The following is a 21,927-nucleotide window of genomic DNA, read 5'->3' as shown; positions in this document are numbered from 1 at the left end:
TTACTAAATTGAAGTTTTGAAAACTTCTGCTTTAGCACGGATACATTTCTCCTCACTTTGAGAGCAATCAAGTTAGTATCATGAGATTAACATGTCATGATAAATAACTGAAAACTCCAAGTTGCTTCTCCTTGAACAAAAGAGAATCAAAACCTCTGGTTTCTTTCTGGTTCCTGGCTCATGTGACAACTAGAGATTTGTAGGTCAGAATGGTTTTTTGGTTGCTTTCAGTATTTTTTTTAAATTATTATTTAAATTTATATACCGCCCTATTCCCGTAGGACTCAGGGCGGTTTACAGGGAAAATTAAAAAAACATAACATACAAAAATTAAAATCAATTAAAACTATTAATTAAATTCTAGTCCCTGAAATTAAAACTAAAACCCAATTAAATTAAATTAAATTAAAACTCCTCAGTCTGGGCCAAACAGCTCAAAGAGCCAAGGTTTCAAGTCCCGGCGAAATGAGCGAAGGTCGGGGGCAGTCCTGAGTTCCGTGGGAAGTTGGTTCCATAGGGCTGGCGTGCCCACAGAGAACGCCCTTCCCCTGGGAATAACCCACCGGCATTCCTTAACCGGTGGTACCCTGAGAAGGCCCTCCGTGTGGGAGCGCACAGGACGATGGGAAGTTGATGCCGGCAGCAGGTGTTCCCTTAGATAATCTGGACCCAATCCATTTAGGGCTTTATAGGTCATTACCAGCACCTTGAATCTCACCCGGAGGGCAACCGGAAGCCAATGCAGCTCACGGAGAAGAGGTGTTACACGGGAGTATCGGGAGACTCCCATAACAACTCGCGCGGCTGCATTCTGCACCAGTAACAGGAGCCAAGAGAAGGAATCATCATTTTTCAAAATTCTGACATATGCAAATGTGATCACTATTCTTCTGATAACTGTGAATCACTGACAGTGCTTAGATTCACAAAGTGAGTTAAGCCATAATTGTGGGTAGTAAGGCTTGAGACTTTGCATGATATCTAAATCTAGCTAATGGTGGTTTATTTAACATACCATAATTCAAGAAACCATAATTTAATGTTATACACCCAGCCTATTAGTACAAGTGTCTGGTGCCAGAAAAAAAATTAGTTGGGAATGACTTAGAGTGTAATTCTTAAGTATTAACACTGAGGTGTCCCCACCAATCCATGTTATCCCATCCACCATTCTGAAAAGAAAACTCAAATGTCATATATGATGACATTATCCTGTTTTCCCACTTCTATTCCAATTTGTTGGCTTGAACTCTAAAGACAACAATGTCATATCCAAAGTGCATTTATTTAGACCCATATTCCCATTAGATGCAATGGGGCTTTGGTCCTCTCTGTATCTCTCTCTCTCGTACATAGACATAAATACATGTGCATCATAGAAATTAGGAATAGCAGAAATGACCATTGTTTTCAAATGCAATGAAAATTCAAAACCTACTGTTGGAGAAATCTATAACACATCTTGGAATCTGGCAGCACAAGTCTTGTGGAGTTGCCTGAGGCAGTTGCTTGGGCATCTGGGAAAAACTTGAATCTGTTAGCCCTGATAAAATGGACAGCTCCTTCAGTGGTCTGTGTTTTAAATCCCTGGCTGATTAGGATTTCCTGGGAGGTGACAGGCAGTTAAAGGGGTTTTGCATCTTTAACCTTGCCTGTGGGTGAACTTCCCCAGTCAGAGCTGATTGTGCAAGAGCAGGTAGTAGCCATGACTGTAGGCTCTGCCTTTCAACCAGTATATTTGGATTCCTTCTTGTCATACCTGTTCTAATACTTTCCCCCAAACCCAATCAGAACCAAGTTTCTGAGGAGCCTCAAGGAAACAAAGAAAACTTGCAGGGTCTTCCACGTCTTCATCCATGCACTTCAAAAGCCAACTTGTTGGAGATATTTAGTATTTGAGAGAAAAAAATCCAAAAAGTGCTTCTCTATGAGAATAAAAATGCAGTAATAATAAACCAGACAGTGTCGTATTTGATACCTTTTCAAAACACATTCAAAAAAACCCCCATCTGAGGCAATTAACTTAATTTTTCCCTAACAGGAGGCCAGCAATCAGGAATTGCTGGCCTCCTGACTTTGTAATAATGCCGCTTGGGCGGGGGGGGGGGGAAGCCCTAATAAGCAGGCATATACATAGAATGAAGGCTATTGCTAAGCACATTGATTTGTGCTTTAGATTGTAAGCCGCCCTGAGTCTTCGCAGAAGGGCGGGATATAAATGGGATTAAATATATATATATATACTGTATATATCTTCCTTTTTGTTATATATTAAGATGAATTAAAGGTTAGTTAAGATGACAGCCAGCTGAAGATCAGCTGTGAGGCGCCCAGCAACAACAGGTGGCGCCCTAACTCCCGTCTCATTGGACCGCCCGTTTTGGCGGGACCATTTAAGGATGTGGATTGGTTATTGGTTTGTTGGCAACAGTATTTAAAGGAGCCAGGTTGTGAAGGCTCCTCAGTTCAACCACAATAAAGCTCAGTTGAAACCTCGACGTCTCGTCATCTGTCTCACCGGTTTACCCACAATACTTAACAGTGGCGACGAAGGTGGGATTCTGCTGCTGAGCTGAAGCACCAGCTGAGTCACTAGAGCTGAAGCACTAGCACTCGCGGGAAAGGAGGGAAGATAAAACTCTCCCGATAAATTCCTTCCCAGAAAGCAGCAGCCAGACCCGGACAGAATGACGCAAATCGGACACATCCGTGAGTTCGATGTCCGCCACCCAGGACAATGGGAGTCCCACTTGGGACAAGTCGAGGGATATCTCTTCGTGAATAAAATCACTGAAGACAAGGAGAAGGCAGCGGCGTTGCTGTGTATCAGCGGGCCGGCTGTGTATGATGTAGCTGTCGGGCTCTATATCCCAGACCCTGTCTCGACACTACCATACGCCGACCTCGTCAGCAAACTGAGCCAACACTTCATGCCTAAGAAGTCTGAAATCCACTGGCGGCTACGTTTCATCCAGAGAAATCAGCTGCCAGGCGAATCGGCTATGGACTTCGTGGCCGCCGTGCGACAAGCCGCCCGAATGTGTAGGTTCCCGGACCTGGAAGATCGGATCCGGGATCGAATTGTGTTCGGCCTGAGCGACGAACACCTCCAGCAAAAAATAATAGCCAAGCCTACCCTGAGCCTGTCAGAAGTGATCAACGAAATAATGGCTCGAGAAGCCATTAACGAAAAGAGCTCTCTCAAACCGAACAGCAACCCGAACGGCTCCGTGCATCAAGAAAACGCTACTGACAGCGGAGAAGGCGAACAAGCCGGCGAAGCTGAAATCGACGCTATTTTACAAAGGCTGGAGAAGTTCAAGAACCGCCGTGAACAAAATGCAAACCAAAAGAAACCAACCGGGGCCAGCAGATATGCCTCAGCCACCAACCGCAACACCGGCAGCAACAGCCGAAATTGCGCCAGCTGTGGGGGCAATCACCCCAGGGCGACCTGCCACTTCCGCGGGGCCAAATGCCATGCCTGTGGCAAGACCGGCCACATTCAATCTGTCTGCCGAGCCCGAAACCGTGACAATATTCACGACGTTGAAGAGCAATCCGCAGGTACCATTTCCACCCCCAAAAAAACCAGGGACCAGGGCACCTCAGATTATAGAGAATTTGGAAGTGGTTTGCCAGTCAGCAACCCACCCCCCACTAGAACCTAAGATCAAAATTACTGTCAGTATAGAGGGAATCCCGTGTTTAATGGAGGTGGATTCAGGCTCACCGGTCTCTTTAATTTCTGCAGAGACCCTTTCCCTCATCTGTTTAAAAAACAGACAGAAAATAGGGATAGCACCCACAAAAATCAAATTAACAGACTTCCAACGTTCCCCAATTAAATTAAAGGGACAGGCCACGGTTCAAGTCAAGTTTAAACATTACCAGGGTCCCTTAAAAATTCTAATAACTGAGGGCAAAAGAACAAATTTGATAGGATTAGACTGGTTCCCAGCCCTGGGCATCTGGCTAGGGGGAATTAATAACGTACAACCCAATAGCCTAGACTCCGTCTGTAACGAGTTTATAGACGTGTTTGGGGGGGGTTAGGAAAATACACCGGGGCCCCCATAAATTTAAAACTTAACCCAGAAGTTCTACCCGTTAGAATCAAAGCGAGACGGGTTCCGTTCGCTTTGAAGGAAAAGGTAGAAAAAGAATTAGACAAATTAGTGGGGCAGGGCATTCTAGAACCCATAGAGGGGGGAGAATGGGAAACGCCTATTGTAACCCCCCTAAAGCAAACGGAAAAATAAGAATTTGCGCGGATTATAAGGCTTCCGTTAACCGGGCCTTAAATCCGCATGCTTACCCGGTCCCCTCGGTAAAGCACGTCCTCGTAGCGATACAGTCCGGCGCCATCTTTGCCAAGCTTGACTTGGCGCAGGGGTATCACCAGCTTCCGGTTTCCCGCGAAACAGCTGAAATTCAAACAATTGTCACACACAAGGGAGCCTTTCGCGTAAATCGTTTGCAATTCGGAATTGCCGCAGCTCCTGGAATTTTCCAGGAAATCATGGAAAAAACGCTGAAAGGCATCCCTGGTGTGTGCCCTTATTTTGACGACGTGCTGATCGCCAGGGAATCGGAGGATCAACTAGCTGACAGGCTTAGAGCCGTGCTAGGCAGATTTAGGTCTGCCGGGCTTAAACTTCAAAGGGAAAAATGTCACATAGGGGTAAAATCAACAGACTTTCTTGGATTTAGGATTGATGCTCATGGCATCCACCCCACTGACTCTAAAATAAAAGCTATTAAACTAGCCCCAACCCCTAGGAATAAGGCAGAACTACAGGCTTTCTTAGGGTTAATCAATTTTTATCATTCATTCCTACCCCACAAAGCAACCATCGCAGAGCCTCTGCATAGGTTGCTGGACAAAAATGCCCCGTGGAAATGGTCCACAATACATGACAACAGCTTCCAGACTTTAAAACACTTGCTCTCAAGGAACTCAGCTGTCACTCATTTTATCGAAGGGAAGCCTATCTGCCTAGCGTGTGATGCCTCCCCATATGGTGTGGGCGCAGTACTCAGTCACCTAGAAGATTCAGGGGAACAGAAGCCAATTGCTTTTTACTCAAGGACACTCACCCCTGCAGAAAGGAACTATGCGCAGATAGATAAAGAAGCATTAGCTCTCGTGGCAGGGGTTAAAAAATTCCACGACTATCTGTATGGTAGGAAATTTGTCATTTACACCGACCACAAACCTCTGTTAGGGTTATTCACAACCAACAAAATAACACCTCAAATACTCTCCCCCAGGGTTTTACGCTGGTCTGTCTTCCTGTCAGCTTACTCTTATGACTTAAAATACAAACCAGGGATAGACATGGGGCACGCTGACGCACTAAGCAGGCTACCCCTGTCTATCATCGAACCAGACCCAGCCCCAGCTTGTAATATCATGACCATTCAGGACCTCCCTGATTCACCCATCCAAGCCAAAGACATAGCCAACAGCACAGCTAGGGACAGAATCTTAAGCAGAGTATCAGCCTGGGCAGCCACAGGCTGGCAGGCACATAGCCCTGACAAAGACTTCCAACAATACTTTAACCTCAGAAATGAGATTTCATCACATAAAGGATGCCTGCTTTGGGGTAGCAGGGTCATAGTCCCCGATAAACTAAGGAACAAGGTATTACAAGCACTACATGAAGGGCACCCTGGAATTGTCAGGATGAAGGCCCTGGCCCGTAGTTATGTTTGGTGGCCTGGCCTGGACAAAGACATCGAACTCCAGGTTACAGGGTGTTATCAGTGCCAAAAATCCAGGCCCAATCAACCACACCACCCAGTGTATAAATGGGAACCAACTTCTACACCATGGTCAAGAATCCACACTGACTATGCAGGCCCTTTTCAAGGCCACCTTTTCCTCATAGTGGTGGACAGTTACTCAAAGTGGCTAGAGGTAATTCCAGTATCCAGCATGACCTCATCCAAAACCATACAGGTGCTGCAGGGTCTTTTTGCCACTCACGGCCTACCTGATGTCATTGTGTCTGACAATGGCCCACAATTTACGTCTGCTGATTTTCAGGCCTTCAACAGATCCAACTCGATTAGACACATCACATCAGCCCCCTTCCACCCGGAGACTAACGGCCTTGCAGAACGCATGGTAAAATCAACAAAAGACGCCCTAAAACGCATCATCACCGGAGACTGGCATCAAAGACTGGCACAATACCTTCTGAGCCAACACACCACCCCGTCTGCCACCACCAGCAAAAGCCCAGCAGAACTGCGGTGGGGCCGTCGTCTCAAGACAAAGCTGGACAGACTACACCCTGATCGTGTGGCGACAGAACCAGAATACCACCCCACCGTAAAAGAATTGACAGTGGGGGACCTTGTCTGGGCCAGAAATTACACATCAGGGGACTTTTGGGTTCCAGGGATGGTGATTGCTAAAACCGGTCCTGTATCTTATGTTATTGAGGGGGAAGGGGGCGACAATTTAGAAGACACTTAGATCAGTTGCGGAAAAGAGCCCCCGAAAACCAGCCAGAGGGTGAGACTTACAATAGAGAAACAACATCTGACCCAGCAACCCTTCCAACACCTGAAGGGCCCTCTCTCGACTGCATGCCAAACACACACACCTGGGACAGTCATGACACTAGTCAGGCATCCCAAGACCAGGGGGAAGAAATGGGGGACCCCAATCCCACCCCAGTGGCTATCAGGGAGGACCCAAGCCAATCTCCCGGAAGGGCAGAACCACCATTGCGACGTTCCAACAGGATCCGCAGGCCCCCAGCATACCTGCAGGATTTTGTAAGATCATAGGTCACCAGTTTTAGGATTTTATTGTTCAATTTGTTCTCATTGTTGGGGGGGGGAGGGAATGTTATATATTAAGATGAATTAAAGGTTAGTTAAGATGACAGCCAGCTGAAGATCAGCTGTGAGGCGCCCAGCAACAACAGGTGGCGCCCTAACTCCCGTCTCATTGGACCGCCCGTTTTGGCGGGACCATTTAAGGATGTGGATTGGTTATTGGTTTGTTGGCAACAGTATTTAAAGGAGCCAGGTTGTGAAGGCTCCTCAGTTCAACCACAATAAAGCTCAGTTGAAACCTCGACGTCTCGTCATCTGTCTCACCGGTCTACCCACAATACTTAACACTTTTGGCCATGGCCTTCTATCTCAAATGTGGGAAGGCTGATAAATGGACTATCTTACAAAGGAAGATGGGTTCTGTCTAATTGTACAGAACTTTCAAGAAGTTAATATATAACTGTGTGGCCTCTTTTGAATAACTGATTATTATCAAGTCTTTTTTAATTCCTAGTAACCTAGTAACCACACAGATAGATTTTTCTCCGTGACAACCCGTAAGAACTTTGATTTATTTGATACTCCATCAGTTTGTCTTCTTGGCTGTCCACAGTATTCTCAGGAGACTTCTCCAACACCAAAGTTCAGGGGTGACAATACTCCTCCTTTCCTGCTTATTCAGAGTCCGATATTGAATCATACCAGTGTTGTATTAGAAATCTTTTGAAACTATCTTTGGCAAGCATAGTATAGAGTAATGATAACCCCAGAGATGTTATACTTGACATGCACTTTTGAGTCATAATAGTGAAAGATATTCTACTACTATATTTCTACAGAAGAAATAAAAAAGAAGATTCTGGGCATATATTAGGAGAAATAATATAATATATTGGAGAAAATACCAGAAGTTCAAGAGGAAAAGCAAAATGAAAGAAACAATAGACAAAAAGGATACATGACAAAGAATTGCACTGCAATAGTTTCATGATCTGCCACATGTTTTGTTGCAGCTATCTAATTTCTCTTTGTAAATCCTACAAATCCTACAGGCTTATAGTGATGTCCCAGAGAAGGAGGTCCAGGTATGTGGTACCAGCATTTTCCAGAAGATTATGGCTTAAAATATTTTTTTTTCTCAAATGTCTTTGGTTATAACATGTTTGGCACTTAGAAAAATTACACTTGGAATACAACAAATGGCACAAATGGATATTAATCCTTGCTGAATGAGAGGAGAAAATAAAATACCTCTTTAGATTAAGTATCTTTCTGTTTACAGAGGCTGCACAAGCACAGCCTGTAGAGAATCGCTTTTCCTTTTGCACTTCTCTCCAGCTTCTACAACTCAGTGATAACCCCTCTCTGTCACTGAAGCATCTACAGAGCCACCATTGCTAATCATCACGGGCAGACAAATTCTTCACAGATTAATTAGTGGGAACTTGTTCTTTATTTGTGTGGAGTAATTACCAGCCAGTAATTATAAAATAATTACTGGCTAGTAATTGTGGGAAGTGAAGTCATACATCTGGATGGCGCCAGGCTTGGGAAGAAGTGAAATATATTTGGAAAGTAAGAAACAAATCCAAGCAACTGGGTTCCGTAGAACAAAATTTGCGCTTGCTTGACAAGCAGAAAAGGTCTTATTAAATTTTCACACACACTCCATCTCCCTTTTTTTGTCCTGTCACGTATGCAAGGGTGATTCGCATAAGAATTATTTCCTATTTCCTTATAAAATCAAAAAGATGCACAGAAAGGACAAAAGGATCTGGAGAAATTAATTTCTGGTTTTATTATATCCAGGCACAATTACTGTAATCCCTTTCCCTTCTGGACTTCCTACGGCCTTGTGATTTACAATCTGTTCTTACTAAATGCAGCTGTTTGGCTTTTTGCCACTCTCTCCCTCCCTGATTTGGAAGGAACATAGCCTCACATGAGGGTAGGGTAGGGCTGTGGGACTGAGATTAGGCGGGTGATTTTTATTTTTATTTTTTAAAAAATCAACTTGGCAGAGAACCCCCTGGAAATTATCACTGAGGTCAAAGGTGGTTATAGAAAGAAGAAGAAAAAACAACATAGCTTATTGCAAAGTCAATGTGGTTAGAATACTGAACTCTGTGTGGTAAAATTTACTTGAAATCCCAATACTGTCATGAAGCCTGTGGTATGTCTTGGGTCAGTCCCTCTTAGTCTCACCACCTATGATTGCTATAAAGAGGAATGGTCAGGCACAGACAACCAGGAGCCAGGGTAGAGTTCAAAACCACTTCGAGTTTATACCATGCAGCCTATACACGAGAATCTGTCAAGGCAAATTGGTGCTAGATAAGAATCAACCAAAGGGGGAGGGGCTGGACCTAGGTCTCTTTCGGGGATGTAGAAACTCCAGACTAATGATGTATTTGACCTGATCCTATGTCTCACCCTGGTCATTGCCTACAGAATAAAGAAATATACAGGTTGCTTTGAGCTTTTTAAAGCAAAAATGGGATAGTCAGAGCTTGCAGTAGTTATTCCCACCAGAAGCCAAGGACAGAACTGTTCAAGGAGACAATACTGTATCACATCCTCAGCAAAGACAGGCACGAACAATGAGGCAGACTAAATTCTATTTATTTTGCCAGTTCAAATTGTTTAGAAATTTTTCCAAATCAGTCCTATGTTCAGTCAATGAATGGAGGGCATTTTTCAGCACTGATGGTGGATCTAATAATTCGGTGAACTAAAGAGATTCAAAAGTTGGTGTTATATGTGGTATGGTAGAAGCTACAAGGAGATAACTTTCATTATTATGCAAATGATATAATTTATATAATTTGTAGTCACATCATTACTTTGCTCGAGCCCCATTATACCTCAAGTATAATGGGGCTCAAGTGAACCCCATTATAGTTGAGCTATAATGACCATGGTGAATGGTGAACGGCCATGGTTATTGGTTTGCCATAGTGGTCAGAACCAAACTTTTCTTCATCTAGTTCTAATATTGATCCTTTCTAGGGTTTTGGACAAAACATTTTAAGGATCAGATAGTTGGCTGAAATATAGCTCAAGGCACCAATTTTGCCTGTTAAAATTGGAAAAAAAAACCCTCATTTCTGAGAGAGACTTTTTTTTTATCTTTTAAAGGGTGAGGTAGGTTTATCATATTTTCGGGCAGGTACACCAGAACAGAGTTTACGAAAAGGCAAAGTGAGGGAATGGCCAGTTTGGCCTAGTGGTTAAGGCACCAGGCTAGAAAATGGAAGACCGTGAGTTCTAGTCCTGCCTTAGCCATGAAAGCCACCTGGGCTAATTTGCTCTCTCTCTCTCATCCCAACACAGCTCACAGGATTGTTGTTGTGGAGAAAATAGGAGGAGGAAGATATGCTGGATACACTCAGGGCCTTGAGTTATTTGTAATATTTGTAATGAATAATGAAGTATGATACAAACAAATGAAAAAGGGGTTGAAACAATGCTGTTTCAAACCCTGCTCTGATTTTCGCTAGCCATGCAAAAGTGAAGCAAGTTGTGACTGATGGTTAAATGCACACTCCCTCTTTGTGACTCTGATTAGTCCTAGTTTCTAGGGCTTTTTTAAAAAAACAAAAAACAAAAAACTGGATCATCATCTGGACTGGAATGCAAAACCAAGTGAGACTGAGACGTATGGTCAGCCTAAGTGAAATGGGTGACTTCAGTATCTGCAAGGCCTTAGGCAATAATTTTCCTACTTAAAGTTCCCCCCCCTCCAATACACGATAGTGACATGGTTATAGGTGAAATGTCGAAGGCATCAGTCCTCTCTTCCAGAAGCTCCCTGAATTTATACATCCCAGTCCTGCCTTTCCACCTTAATTGATTCAAGGTGCTGGTAATGACCTATAAAGCCCTAAATGGCTTGGGTCCGGACTATCTAAGGGAACACCTGCTGCCGGCATCATCTTCCCATCGTCCTGTGCGCCCCCACAGGGAGGGCCTTCTCAGGGTACCGCCGGTTAATGAATGCCGGCGGGTTATTCCCAGGGGAAGGGCGTTCTCTGTGGGTGTGCCTGCCCTATGGAACCAACTACCCACGGATCTTAGGACTGCCCCCGACCTTCGCTCATTTCGCCAGGACCTGAAAACTTGGCTCTTTGATCTGTTTGGTCCAGACTGTGCAGTTGTTAATTTAACTGGGTTTTAGATTTACTCTTGGGGCTTGAATTTAATTTAATTGTTTTAATTGATTTTAATTTTTGTATTTCATGGTTTTAACTGCCCTGTAAACCGCCCTGAGTCCTACGGGAATAGGGCGGTATACAAATTCAATAAAATAAATAAATAAATAAATAAATAAATAAATAAATAAATAAATAAATAAATAAATAAATTGCTTGGTAGTTGCAACTGCTGCCACCACTTACCTTTTACCTAGCATCATCTCCTGTTCAGGATCAATCTGAAGGTGAAGAGTCTGACCACAGGAGATTCCTCAGGTAAGTTCAGGATGGAAGAGGCTCTTGATGTGACACAGGTGCAGACCAAATAGGCTGGCATAGAACCTGACTTTGGCAGGGTCTCAGGTCTGACACCGCACATTCCAACAGGAAGAACAAATAAAATACAACAGAGATGACTTTTAAACAGCATTCTATTTTACCATTTGAACTGTTTGTATTACAGAGGTTGTTTTTTTTAATCACTTGGAACCTTGTACTAAAAACAGACTATTCGTGGGTCTTCCTGAATTTGAGATGTGCCTGTATGGATTATTTTGGATAACTAAGCTTTTGCTTCTGTTTTCTACCCAGAAAACTCTGAGTTTATACCGTGTGTTGGGTTACTTATGACCGCAATAAATATCTTGAAATGCACATTACAGACAAATAAGAGGGGGGATTATAAAGATGAAACATATTCTGTAAAATTTCTGTCTGGATTTATTGCATTCAGATATGCATCTAATCAAATCAGTATTCCTCCTCCTCCTCCTCCTCCTCCACCACCACCACCCTGATGGGGAGGTACAGCAATCTCTCAAAGAATAAAGAGAATAAAACTTTATTAAAGAAAGAGAAAATATAAATGTTCCTTTTTAGTTTGTTAGTCACAGGCAAAACAATCATTGGTAACATAAATTAAAATCTATGTTTAGCTATAAAACATGAATTATTTAAAAAGGATCTCTGATAGAAAACCATATAGGAAAAGATATAAGGTTCATGGGATCACAAGTAGATATTCATCTCTTACTAAAACAGAAGTATGATGGAAATAGATATCACAGCACACAACTGGTGTTTTATGCAGACAATAATCACTAGGTTCAATAAATTAGACTTTCATGTCCAGGGAGAGAAAAATTAAACTTAGAACAGTTCGTAGCTAAGTTCTTTCTGTTCCTCTAGAGAATATATTATTCTTACAACAAGTGTACTAATTTGGTACTTTAATATCCTGTTTCCAGAAATTTTGGGCTTAAATCTGAAGCTGAGAGGAGATAATTAAAGCCTGTTTGCTTGATGTTTAAAAGAGAGACATTTCTCCCAACTAGAAAAAAAAGGAAGGATCTGAGGATTTGGTAGAAGACAGAAGGAAGGATGTTCTCAAGTCAAGTTTAATTTCTGGTTAACACTTCCCAAAAGCATTTTCTAGCTAATATCTCTGGAATTCCCTGTGGTATCCTATTCAAGTACTAATTGGGGTTCACTTGCTTAGCTTCCAAGATTAAGCAAGATAGCCAGGTGTTGCCATCTTGCTGATGCATTAAAAAAATTAAAGAAAGGCCAAGATGTCCTATTGTTGAGCTTCAATATATAAATATCATGGGAGAGTTTTGTTTTTTTAAAAAAAAATCTGGCTGGTTTGCAGAATAGGTGAATGGAATAAAATGCATATAAATAAAAATTATTTACAGGTATAATTAAATACATACAAATAAAATATGTAAATAAATAAACTGTCATAAAAATGGTTAATACTTAAGATGAGCAGTCTGATTGAAATGTTTTTTTTAAAAAAAACCAGAGTGAAATACTGTAGTTCCTCAACTACATTATGAAACAGAATTTTATACCAGCCCTTGAAGGCAAAGAAGACAAGCAGATTATCCAAGAAAAAATACTTGCATTAAAAATATATATATAAAGAAGATGATGACCAGCAGCAAGATGGATGGATTAAGTTACCATATAGTGGTGACAAGTGCACCACTGGAAGAGCTGAAGGACCAGGTTAGGAAAGATCATCTATGTGGTTGCTGAGAATTGACACCAACTTGATGTCTATGGAGATTCTTAGTCATCCAGGTCATGGTTGTCCCAAGGTGCTTTTTCAAAAGGCAACAGGACTTTGTTTTTCCTTGAAGACGTTTCGCTTCTCATCTAAAAAGCTTCAGATTGTCAGAACTGAAGAAGCTTCTTAGATGAGAAGCAAAATGTCTTCCAAGGAAAAACAAAATCCAGTTGCCTTTTGAAAAAGCACCTCTGGGACACTAACTTGATGGCACACAATTGATCAATCACCTTTCTTAGCCAGTATTCCTATAGTCCACAGTGGTTAAAAGCGGAGCTGAAAATGATCCATGGTTGGCTTTCATTTCTGTTGATCCAAAAAAAGTGAGAGAATGAGAGAGAGAGAGAAAAAACCTTACCTGAGCTATCAGAACTCCTCAGCCACACTCTCTCTATTCATGAAATTAATAATAAAAGAAAGCATCCTGGCACCCTGCACAGAGGTGAACCCTGAACCAAAGAACCCAAGGAAGGAATGAGAAGCTGTCTGAATTCATCCTTGCTTACTTCCCTGGAGTTATAAAGCCCTCATTTTCTTTTCATGCCCGACTAAACCAAAGATATGGATTAGAATTCTCTCCCGTGGAGGATGGCCTGGCTTGAAGATCCGCAGAGCTCCAGGATTCCCAGATGAAAGATTTGGAATTATTTGCTTTGGGCTGCTCCTGAAGATAATTTGGCTTAAGCTATTAAACAGAGACGATTGCTAGATTCACAAGAGTTCCATGTAGATGCAAGGGCGGTACAAATGATTCCTCTTGAATCAGTGACAGTAGGAAGCAGCCAGAAATAATTATTTCTGCCAATGGAGCTGCTTCTAGGAAATACTTAAAAAAATTGGAGGGCTGGATGAACTGGAAAGTTTCCAGAAGTTTCCACTGCTACACCATCTGAAGATTCCTGATGAAATCACCCTGATTTACAATGACAGATGGGAATGAGGGTGGCAAAGATAAGTGCTTTCCAGTCTTACTTAAACTGAACCAGGGAACAAATATTCACATCTCTTCATCATTTGAGTTGCATGTTAGTATAGGAAAAAGAACAGGGGACTTTTTGTAATATTTTGTCTGATGAAGAAGTCTAGAGAACTTGATTTGCACAGTATAGATGCGCTTATGTATCATTTCAGCTGGTTCTAATAAATGTATTGCTTTATTATGGTGGTTGAATTTCCAATCCCACAACGACAAACATGGCTGTCTTTAAACTAGATCAGGGGTAGGAAACCTTGGCTCTTTTATGACTTGTGGACTTCAACTCCTAGAATTCCTGAGCCAGCTTGGCTCAGCTTGGAAAATCTTCCTTTTCCCTCAGCATGGCTGGCTCAGGAATTCTGGGAGTTGAAGTCCAAGAATCATAAAAGAGCCAAGGTTGCCTACCCCTGAACTAGACTAACATATTTTGGAAATTTGTTTATGGTACATTTGGCTTATGGCATTGTTGACATCTAGTAGGAAAGGTGTATTTGTGGATACTTTGACAAGTATTTCCTGTTCTAAAATGTTACCTCTTTCTCTCATCATAATGAATCCAGGTGTAGTGCTTAGTTACTATTAGGTCGTTAAAGGAGACTAAGAGTAGCATTGCAGAATTTAGTGCTCCTGTCCTCTTAAAATGGGGAATTGTGTTTATTTTTCATTGCTTTTTTTCCCCCTACAGGATTTCAGCCAATAAAAATCCAGGGATTAAAAACCTCTTCTTTTCTTTGGAAATGCTTCAAAATATATTAAAACATTTTGCTTTAAAACATTACAGCAGGAATAATATTGTAACAGAGAAGTGTCAGCAATAATGCTGCTGCTGCTCTAGTGTAAATGGTGAAATAGCTTACAGTTGGCCAGACATCTTGGAAACATGCTTTCTGGGGTTATTCAGCCATAGACAGTTATGCGTATCAAGAATGTCATTCTTGTATACTAATTACAGTGTGGTGGTTAAATTATGGGACTTGGACCTGGGAGATTCAGCTGAACTCCAGATTCAGCTATGTAGTTTTTTTAAAAAATAGCTTTGGATATATGGAAACTTCTCAGTGGAAGGAGTACGAGCACTGCTGTTAATGCCCAGTACCTACAACAGCTAAGAGACATTTGTTCTTCTCCAATCATTTAGTACTTTACTTGTCTTCCAAGATCTCTCAGAGATAACAAACATAGTCAGGAATACTTATTTCTATTCAGTTCCAGATCCGGAGAGGGTAAGTGCCACCCCTGTCTCCAAAAATGGGAAATGGGGGACTTAGTGAATTAGATACCAGACTTCAATACCAGGGAAGATTTTAGAACAAGAGATTAATCCATAATTACTTTGAAAGCATTAATTGATAGCATGTTTGTCATGAAGAAGTCTTATCAGACTAATCTTATTTCATTTTTTGATCAGGTATTTTTTTTGAGTAACTAGTATGCTTTGGATATACAGCTAGTCCTAGACTTAAGAACCACTCATTTAGTGACTGTTCAAGGTTACAGTGGTATTGAAAAAGGGACTTACAACCAATCCTCACACTTTATGACCATTGCAGCATCCCCACAGATAATGATCAAAATTTGGGTACTTGGTAACCACACGCATTCACAAGGGTTACGGCATCCTGTGGTTATTTGATCGCCACTTGTGACCTTTTCCCCTTTGCTGGTTTCTGACAAGCAAAGCGAAGAGGGGAAATTGGATTCACTTAACAACGGCTGTGACTCACTTAAGCAAAATAGGTCATGAAATCAGGCACAAGTCACTTAACAACCACCCCACTCTTAGCAGTGGAAATTCTGGTCCCAAGTGTGGTTGTAGCTTGAGGATTACTTATAATGCAGCTTGAATTCACAACAAAACGTTTGACAAAGACCTGAAGAGCCAGTTATTGTAGTGATTAAAGTGCTGGACTGGAACCCCAAAGATTATGAGTTCTACTCTTCCTCTTAGTCATGAAAAATGGCTGGGTGACTTTGGGTTAGTTATCTCAGCTCAGCTGAGTGGGTGTGTGTGTTATAATATTTATACTTTGACAAGCAAAGTAAGCATTGGCTGAAGGAAATCAGGTAGCTCTACAGCTGATTTGACAACTTTTCTAATAAATATAGTGAGGTAGCGACTGTGATGTCATGAGGTTTTGTGCTGCCCCACTCACTCACACTCTTTCTCACACACACACACACAAAACTGTGGTTTAATGAGTTTATTAATATTCCCCAGCAATTCCCTTCACCAAAAAACCCAGAACTGTCCCAATTAAGTCCAGCCACGAGCAGACCAATGTTAGTCCACAGAGTAATGACAAAAGCATCCGCAAAGCACTTGAAAGTTTCTCAAACAAAATAAATCCACCAGGCAAAGTTATATCCACAATACAAGAGAGCTCACGAGTCAAGTTTCCAGGGCATGGTTCAAGTCAAGGCAAAGTGTCAATCCAAAGTGAGGCAGGAATCACAACAACCAGAAAACACCCAGGTAGGCATTGTTTCCAACAATGCCTCCCTCTGTCTGCTGTGCTAAATAGCCAGCTTCCAGTGCAGGCTATCAAGAAGGGCAAGGTTTTCTCTTCTTGAATAATCTGGCTGACCTTCTCTGCTCCTGCCTTTTCTCTGCCCTACATGTTCTTGGATCAGATGCAGAAGGCAGTTCCTTTTCCTCCTCACTGATCATCTGCACCTGCATGCTTTCCCCAGCTGGAGTCTCAGCCAAATCCCTTCCAGACGGCTGCTTGGAGCCATCAATTAACTCAGCTCCTGATGTGCCAAGAACCAGTTCATCCTCCCCTGAACTGACGTCTAGAGAGGTATCTGGGGAATCATCTGGACTCCTGGAGGAATCATCATAGGTTTGGTCCTGTGCCTGTTATTCCTCAACACTTCATTAATTACCTGGATGAAGAGAACAACAAAATGCTTATCAGATTTACCAATAACACACCACAGGGTGTAACAGCTTCATGCCTTGAAAGGCAGAAACGAAATTAAAAAACGTTTTTACTAGAGATATGGACTGAAAATAGAATGAAATTTCATAAAGACAAAATAAATCAAATGAAGAGGTATAGGATGAGCAATTCCTGGTTTAGTAAAATACATATGAACATGACTGCGGAATTACATGATACATCATATACAGTATATTCCCTTTGGGGATGAGCAATCTTATACAAACAGCACAAAAATAAAAGTAAGTTGTTTGCAAAAGAAATCCAAGGCAGGAGTTAAAAGGAAAGAAAAGGAAAATCAAACTAAATCTAGTTTACATTATTCACTATGCCTCTCCATACTTTTTTACCTTAGCAAACAATCTTTTTTTTAAAGTTTTTATTGATTTTTTCCATACATATAGTAATAATTTTTCAACCAACGTGGTGTCTGAGTTTACATTTGCTAATACATATTTAATTCCTAATCCTTTATTCTTTCCTCTAGCCATTGATAAAATAAGTCCCAAGTTTGATAATATTCTGTTTCTTCTTTTCTTTCAACCTCATAGTCAATCTGTCCATCTCTGCGCATTCTAGTATTTTTTTAATTATTTCTTCATCTGATGGTATTCCTTCGTTTTTCCAATATTGCACATATATAATTCTTGCCGCTGTTGTGACATGCAAAGTCAAATATACAGTAAGCTTTGTTTGTTGGTCTTTTCTGGCATTATACCTAATAAAAAAAGTTCAGGTTTAAAGTCTACATGTTCTCCCAGCATCTTTTCTAGCCAATTATGTATCTTTTCCCAATAATTCTTTACTTTATCACATGTCCACCAAACATGATAATATGTGCCTGACTTATGTTTACATTTCCAACATCTATCTGACATATTTTAAAACATTTTTGCTAATCTTGCTGGTGGCAAGTGCCATCTATAGAACATTTTATATAAATTTTCTTTATAAGAAATTGACATTGTCATTTTATAATTTCTTTCCCATAAATTTTGCCATTTTTCTAATTCTATATTATATCCATATTATATTATTCTATATTATATTTTTTGCCCATCTTATCATTGTTTCTTTAACTTGTTCACTTTCCATTTCCAAACAATTTTTGTCACTATCTTCTCTGTACAGTGACTCATATATTGCATTTTATTTTTTATGTTGATTTTTTATAGTTGATTATGAGTAGAAAAAGTAATATGATGTAGCTATTAAAATGACAATTTTTAAACAATAAAAGCATTATTTTGCCTTATTCTGCATTGGACAGACTCCATCCTGAGTACTGAGAATAGTTTTGAGAACACACAAGAAAAATTCAAAGATGTGGAAACAGATTCAGAGAAGGGCAAGGAGATGATTGGGAAACTGGAAACCTCCTTATGAGGCAAAAATGAAGAAATGTGAGTACTGCATGCTTAGTCTTGACAAAACAGCAGCAACAACTAAGAGAAGACGCAGTAGGGTTTTTTGGTTGCTTGAAGGTTATCACATAAAGAAGTTGTGACCTTTTTTTAAAAAAAATCCTCTTTTAGGACAGGGCCTAATTCCAATTGAATGCTATGAAAAATATTGTTATAGTGAGAGAACAAATTTGACTGTGTCACTAGTAGTTAAAGCAATGGTGAGCCCTTTGCAGAAGCTAAAGAGTGACAGTGGGATCCTTGCAATGAGGAGGGAGATTGCCCTCAGAGCTTAAATGGCTCTTTCCAACTGGGGGATTCAAAGAGATAAACATTGGAAGGAGGCATACTGTAACTCAGCAAGCAAGTGGAAGTCTCCACATCTGTTGTAGATTGAAAATGGATTCCAGAGTTTAGAAACAGCCTTTCTGGATCACACCACAAGGATTGCTTAGTCTGGCAGCTTCTGTCCTACAGAAAAGTCAAAGTCTTGAGATGCTCTATACCAGTGATGGCGAACCTTTTAGAGATGGAGTGCCCAAACTGCAACCCAAAACCCACTTATTTATCACAAAGTGCCAGGGCCACATCAGCATTGAGGTGCCCTCGGGGGGGGGCAGGGAGGCGCCTCTGAATGCCGCTTCTGCCATACAAAAGCCAGGGGGGCCCCGCAAAAATGGGCCACCATGCTGCAAGGCACAAAAATGGCTGCCACAGGGTGCAGATAAAAGGTGCTGTACCATGCAAGAACGGGGCAGGACTAGTGAGTATCACACAGGCACTACCCCCACCCCATTTGCAGCGTGTGCGTGCTTGCGGCCCCGTGCACGCATGCACGCACGTAAAATGCTTCCCCCTCCCTTTTGTTCCAGTCCACCAATCAACAATGGTTGGTGACCTCTGCTTCACCACCTCTACTCAAGCTTGCTAGTCGGCCGCTTTGCCTCCTTTGTGCTGGGAGGGGCTCCTGTGGCGGTGGCGGCCTGATGGACCTGCTTCTGGCAGCAGTGGCACGTGTGCCAACAGAGAGGGCTCTGAGTGCCACCTCTGGCACGCGTGCCATAGGTTCGCCACCACTGCTCTATATCAAAATTTGAAGCCACCAGTCTATTCTTTTTCTTTCCCACAACGCCTGAAATTTAGAAAGATGCTAGGTCCTTATGATTCTAGAAACAGTACAGAGCTCTCAGTACATGTAGCCCTAGTTTGCCTAATTCCCCCCCCCCATCCCCTCTCTCTCCTTTAAGCTAGCAAAAACCTTGGAAATCCAGCTGTACTTAACAATGATACTCTTGGTTGTCCATGGGCAATCTTCATTCCCAATATAAGCAATTTAATATACAGCTAGACTATATATTGCTCCTCCATGTTTTTTCCTTGACGAGATCTTGGCACAAAGAGTTTTGGCATTAGCATATATGTGTTATCCATTGTTGCTTTTTTCAAACATTGTTCATGAGTAATTCTTCTTCTACTCTGTCAGTGATATACTTCTGATCTTTCTTAAGAGCTGAAATATTTGCATCATAATCCCCTAAGAACAACAATCCCATCTTTTATGGGCTTCCATTTTTTTTAACAAGATGCTGCATGACATGTTTAAAATTGAGATTTTGCAAACTGAAAAGGTACTCTCCCTTGTCTTTCAAATTTAGGCTTAACATAACTGTCTCATCCATACATTGAGACTCTGCAGTGACATCTTTCTAGCTGGCTTTAGAATGGAGAGGCTAATTTCCAACAGGGATACTTTGGACTTGCTAGATAAGATGAATTTGGCCACAGTAGGTAGAAATTTAAGTATTAGCCTGGGACTGAGGCCCACCAGGACAGTCCTCCTTGTCTTTGCCTCCAATATTCCATACCTAAATTAGCACCCTGGTAATTCTTTTAAATCTACTTTATCCATTTTTAGCCATATTTTACTGAAAACACACACATTTTGTTACATTCTGAAAATGTGCATGTATACTAGCTTTCATTCTAATTTTTCAAATTCTGTAAGATCTTTTTTGTTGTTAGCTGCGAAGTCGTGTCCGACCCATTGCGACCCCATGGACAATGTTCCTCCAGGCCTTCCTGTCCTCTACCATCTTCTGGAGTCCATTTAAGCTCACGCCTACTGCTTCAGTGACTCCATCCAGCCACCTCATTCTCTGTCGTCCCCTTCTTCTATTGCCCTCAATCTTTCCCAGCATTAGGCTCTTCTCCAGTGAGTCCTTCCTTCTCACTAGGTGGCCAAAGTATTTGAGCTTCAACTTCATGATCTGGCCTTCCAAAGAGCAGTCAGGGTTGATCTCCTCTAGGACTGACCAGTTCGATCGCCTTGCAGTCCAAGGGACTCGCAGGAGTCTTCTCCAGCACCATAGTTCAAAGGCCTCAATTCTTTGGCACTCAGCCTTTCTTATGGTCCAACTTTCACTGCCATACATTGCAACTGGGAAGACCATAGCCTTGACTATAGGCACTTTTGTTGACAAGGTGATGTCTCTGCTTTTTAGTGTGCTGTCTAGATTTGCCATTGCTTTCCTCCCCAGGAGCAAGCGTCTTTTAATTTCTTGGCTACAGTCCCCGTCTGCGGTGATCTTGGAGCCCAGGAAAATAAAATCTGTCATATCCTGTTCCATCTTTCCTTTACTCTCAAAAATAGTTTTAAAGAAAGACCTGGTTTATGAATTTCAAACAAGTATAAATTTACAACTAAATTTCATTTTGAACTCAACGCTTCAAGTAGGTAATCCACTGGGAAATATGTTTTATATTCCTCCTCACCCTTCTGCCAAATGAGCTGTATTTTGGACATTGAGTCCTTCGGGAATAGGGTGGTATTGAGTCCTTCGGGAATAGGGCAGTATAGAAATTTAATTAAATAAATTAAATAAATAAATAGTACGTGTCCTGGGCATGTATTCCAAATTCCTGTCCAATTGTTCGTTCTTACTTGCATTTGCTCCCCCAAAGAAAAAGTGTAGGTGGACTAAAATAATGTCTTATTTCTGAAAACTGAATTGTATCCTGAATTTTTGTGTGGACATTTAATCTTTTTTTCTCAGAGTTCTACAGATAGACTATATTACCAAACAATCCAAGAGTCAAGGTAAACGTGGAATCCAAATGACAGAATGGTAGTTTAAGGGGCCTTTTGGAGGATATTGCATTGTCTAAGAGGAGCAATTCAGACAGAAACAAATCCCCTTGTTTCACAATTCTTCTCTGTTCCCAATTGCTTTCCAAGGATGGCTTTTTTATTCTCAGAAAGAATTCCAGAGTGGCAGATATGTGGTTATCATTTAATAACTTGGCCCTTAGAGATGAATGGACTGCCAACGGATGATTTTAAACTTCACCTTCCTCAACTAAAGAATGTGCTTCCCTTTCTTTTCATCCAATTAGATTTCCAAAGAAAAAACTTTCCTCTTTTATTTTTCCAAGAAGTATCAATGCTACCTCTGTTTTAGTGTTTTCCAACTAGGGAAAATTCCTGAGGCCTAGACCTCAACTGGCCATGGCTGGCAATTTTGAGAGTTGAAGACCACACAAG

The sequence above is a fragment of the Vipera berus genome, assembly GCF_964194415.1.
Source record: "Vipera berus genome assembly, chromosome: 2".
Taxonomy (NCBI): domain Eukaryota; kingdom Metazoa; phylum Chordata; class Lepidosauria; order Squamata; family Viperidae; genus Vipera; species Vipera berus.
The sequence above is the reverse complement of the archived record's forward strand: the minus strand, read 5'-3'. Positions refer to the sequence as shown.